The sequence below is a fragment of the Heterocephalus glaber genome, unplaced genomic scaffold (assembly GCF_053883595.1).
Source record: "Heterocephalus glaber isolate CG9 unplaced genomic scaffold, H.glaber_assembly_v1.0 deba00001673, whole genome shotgun sequence".
Lineage (NCBI taxonomy): Eukaryota > Metazoa > Chordata > Mammalia > Rodentia > Bathyergidae > Heterocephalus > Heterocephalus glaber.
Window position 1 is genome coordinate 1434398 of NW_028258410.1, and position 5029 is coordinate 1439426.

General features: G+C 36.2%; 1 pseudogene; it reads right to left on the reverse strand.

The window, feature by feature from the left end:
* Window positions 1–3174: 3174 nt before the first annotated feature.
* On the reverse strand, window positions 3175–4130 carry LOC101697285 (olfactory receptor 4C15-like; annotated as a pseudogene).
* Window positions 4131–5029: the final 899 nt, after the last annotated feature.

Sequence of the window (5029 nt, forward strand, 5' to 3'; positions counted from 1 at the left end):
CGAATCATGTAGTTTGTAAGTATATTTTTCTTTCACTTTTAATTCAACTTCTTTCATTTATTTGATTTTGCAATGTATTTCAGGTTAAGTTGGCATTCTTCTGCTTCTAGCAATTCAGGCTACACTAAGAGATGTTTACTAGAGAGCAATCACTTTAGGTCAAAACCCAAAACTTCAAACTCCATGGGGATCTGTCTCATTCTCTACCCCTCTTGTCATCCAAAGCATCACGCTCAAAGGATCTAGGTGGAGAATCATAAAACCAAGAAATTGTAGAGGAGGAACAAAGGAAACCACTGACGTATTCTGAACAATTTCTATTAAATGTATGCAATTTTCAATAGGCATCAAGGACATAGACATTTTATGTGTATATTTGAAAACTAATAGTGAGGAAGACACACAAAGGTTAAAAGTACCAACATCCCATGATGAATATATTCATTATGTATTCCAAACATAGGCTAATAAAAAGAAATGCTTAAAAAATCAAATTTTATGAATGAGGGAAGAAGTCAGAGCTTAGCCAGAAAAAAAAATAACATTTTAATCAAGAGTCAGAGAAGGAAAAATAATAAGGAGATCGGGCAGCATAATTATCCCAGGTCAAAGGCCCAGGGTAACAGTAAAGAACACATATTCAGGGAGAGAAAGCCCCTGCAAGATTTTAGCAAAGTCATGATTTTAGGGCTGGGGATTTAGCTCAGTGGCACTGCGCCTGCCTGGCAAGTGTAAGGTCCTGAGTTTGATCCCTGGTACCACCAAAAAACAAACAAAAAATTCATTCACCCCTGGAAAAGTCATGATTTTATCTGACATGTGATTTTACAAAACATCATTTCTGAGTCATTTATTCTTTAAATTAGAAACCACTTCTGTATCATTCTTTTTCAGTAACTAGAGACGGCTATAAAAATTTCCCTCTTTTTCCATTAACAAAGAATTTCTGAAAATTATTTGAATAACTACAGTAACTACAACAAGTCAATTTAGTGCAACAGATACATTGTCTAGTAACTAAAACCACTGGAGTGAGTTTTATAATGCTTAAGCAAAAGCAACATAGAAAATAAAATGGAAAGCCAAAGCAACAACTGGTGTTGGGAGAACTTTGCATGATTCTATTCATTAAAATAGTAGAAATGAAAAATAAATAGACTTCTTTCCATATTACTTTTTTCCCCAGCTAAATATATTGTAGCTTTTCTAGTGGTATATCATTACCAGACTCCACAATGAAATTTTGGGAGTTGAAAGAATAAAATATGTTTTAATTTAAGTGTATATTTGATGAAGAATGAATCTTTGTTGGAAAGGACTCTTAGAAGCAACATCTCTGATGGCAGACAATGGTAAAGAAAGGTAAAGGGGATGAAAAAGTGTCCTAGCATGTCTACACATTTAGTTACACACTCAGTCTGCAGTAAGGCAAATGTACAGAGCATGCTTCAGCCCCAAAATTTAGTTGTTCATGGACTTCCCAGTGAGAAATCAAGGAAATCTCATGTATATTCTGCATATCTATTATTACAAAGAATATCAATTGTCGGGAGCTGGTGGCCTACAAGGAGTTAATGCAACTGGTGGAGAATAGGAAGTGTGCAGGGGGCGAAATTCTAAGTACTGACTTGTGGGGAGCCAAGGGTTAATTACAATACTAAAGGCACATTGCAAGTGAAAGTAAGCTGGGGGCCAGGATTGCTAAGAACAGCACAAGGACACAGAGATAGGGTAAGTAAAACACAGGACTGTCTCAAGGCCTGGGGAATCTCCAGATGTGCCTTATGTAAGATGTTTTCTATTCTTGAGTACTATAAAAGAGAATAGTAAAGTCAATAAAGTTGCTCGGTCTTCACAGGGAGTCCTCTTGCCTACTTTAATCCTCACGCCCCATTTCAGGTTTTCCAGCTTGCCTCGGCAGGGCCACAGCAATCAATGACATACACTTTCCCACTAAGGGGCTAGGATGTAACTTTAGGAGAAAAAATGTAATTCTTTTGCAGTTTTGCTCACATTATTAATTGGAATATTAATGTTGGTTTGCTTGGGGAAATCAAGAACTTTATCACAAGCAAATTAATAGAATCACTTGACAGTCTGTGGCTAATAAAAATAACTGCAGAAATAACATGAAATATGTGTTAAATTTGGATGATGTATAAATAAATCGTTTGAATCGAATCATTTTATAATAGGTACACAAAGTCAAGAAATTAAAAATTGAGTAAATTAAAAAGTGATTCTCTTTTGAAATCTACTTTTTTATTTATTTATTTTTATTACATGTTTGCAGTATATTGTTTACATTCCTTGTTGGTAGAGTTGGTACAAGTACATCTTAATTTGGTTTTTCATTCCCTTCCCCTCCTGCTCCCATCTCTTGATCTCCTTCTCATCACAGAAAAGTTTATCTCCCTGCTTTCCATTAGCTAGTTTTAACCCCTGTTTCCCTTGAGTTTCATTCTCCCTGTGTGATGGGAGAAACAGATTCACTACACCTGCAGCTTTGGTCTGGTACTGTGGTACAGTGTGGTGCAGTAATGTGGTGTTTGCAAAGGTCCCACTGATAGAACTGAAGGTAGAGATGGACCTTATGGGGTCACACCCTCATCATCTCCTGTAGATGGTACGGAATGGAGCTACTCCATTGTGAAGAACGGACCAATCTGGCCAGAAAGTCAAAAAGAAACTGAAATTCTATACCAGTTGTTAATGAAGGCAACTTTCAAATGATGTCAAATGTTTCAGAAATGTATAGTTGAGATTTTATATGTGTTCTTCTCTCAGTCTTTCTTAAATTCTGATTCCTTTCATCAGTCATTGAGATCAGTGTCATATACAAACGTCTTGTCTCATAAAAATTTTCAAATTACTTTTCAAAATTTCTAATTTATTTTTATCTTCTTCTAAAAGTTTTTCGAAACCTAGTCTAAAGGGCAAGAACATTGACAGATAAAAATATCTTCTGACTTTTTATTATAGAAATGAAATTGTTAAGAAAGAATTAAATTTAATTGTCTTTACATTTGATGACACTGTATTGTCAACTCAGAATAAAAGTATGTTCTCAAACAAAATATCCTGACCATCATTAATACTTTATAGAATTATTCTATTTGTTTTTCTTCAAGAAATATTTCATAAACTCATATCTATATCAACACTGAATACTTTTCATGTTTTTATAAGTGTATTCCATTTTTTACCAGAAAACACCACCAGCCTGGTCCACAGATTCCACATGGCATTTTTCACTTCTATACTCCTAAAAGTATAAATCAAAGGATTGAATAGTGGTGTTAGAATGGTGTAAAATATTGTCACCTTTTGTTAAAGAAGGCAGAGGGAGGTCGTGCATATTCAAATATGTAGGGGACAAAGAACAAAATCACGATAGTGATGTGGGACCCACAGGTGGACAGAGCCTTCCTCCCGCCTTCAGAACTGTGCTTCCTCAGGGAGAAGAAGATGACACAGTAGGATACAAGCAACAAGGAGAAGATTATAATGCCGATAGACCCACTGTTGGCAACCACCAAAAGGCCAAAGATGTGAGTGTCAGTGCAGGTAAGCTTCAATAATGGGAACAGGTCACACATGAAATAATCAATGACATTGGGGCCACAAAAGGGGAGCTGGAAGGTACAAAGAACTTGTGTGACAGAGAGCACGAAGCCCCCTATCCAGACTATGCCCACCAGAACACAGTAGAGCCTCCTGTTCATGACAGAGGAGTAGTGCAAGGGCTTGCAAATGTCCACATAGCGGTCATAGGCAATGGCTGTGAGGACAATCACCTCCACCCCAGCAAGGAAGTGTCCAGCAAAGAGCTGCATCATGCACCCTTCAAAGGAGATGGTTTTCCTCTTACAGACAGAGTCAGCAATCATCTCCGGGGTCATAGCAGAGGAGAAGCATGAGTCCAGAAAGGACAGGAAAGCCAAGAAGAAGTACACGGGGAGCACAGCAGAGCAGGGCTGCAGACAAGGGTCACCATGATCAGTATGTTGCCCCCCCATAGTTATTATGTAAAGAAACAGAAATACAACAAATTCTATTTTCTGAACATTTGGATTCTGTGAAAGTCCCAGGAGGACGAATTCAGTTACAAAGCTGTGGTTTTCCATGATTTCCAAGGAAAAGGTAAATGTGATACAAAAATTATGAAAGTTTGCAATTAGGAAAAAGAAAGATTTGCTTCAAACCAGGATACCATTTCCTAGTCATCTTTAGCTAGGTGCATCTAGATGAAAAATTATTTTTATTTTTATTTTTTTCCCCCATTAACTTTATTGGTACATTTTAGGTATATAATACAGTTACATTCATCATTGGGATCTTGTACCATTACATGAGTCTCTTGGTTCTTATTTTTTTCCCCTTCCCTTGCCCTCCCTTCACCCCCTCCACTCTTCCCTATTTGCAAAGACCTTGTTTCCATTTTTTTCCTCTTCTCGTATTTTTTCCTTTCCCTTTTTTCTCTTCCCCTACTCCTCCCAATTCCCCTGCACTTTTAGACCTTTTCTTCCTGTTACACAATATCAGTTATACATTTTTAAAATTACAATATTAAGAACTAGGAGATGTTACCACAGATTTTACGGAATTTAAAAGGATATAGAAAGCATATTAAAAAATCTTTTTTGAAAAAAAATTGACAAGTTCTAAGAAGTAACTTAGAAGACAAACTAATGAAACTAACTCTGGAGGAAATATAAAATTTGAATAGCACCTATTAAAGAAAGTATATTCCTAGCTTGAAAACCTACCTATATGACAACAGCAGGTTCATAAACATTTTAACTGATAAATTATGTAAAACAATTAAAGCAGAAAAAAGAAGGAACACTTCTCCCCTCATTTTAGGAACTCAACATTGTGCTAATCCTAAAACTGGATAAAGGTAATAGAAGAAAAAGTATGAACATAGATAAAAAATAGTTTAACAAAACAAACTATTAGAAGTCAGATCTGGCAGGATGTAGAAAGTGGTTTTTTTTATAGGGATGGCATTGTTGGTTCAGCATTG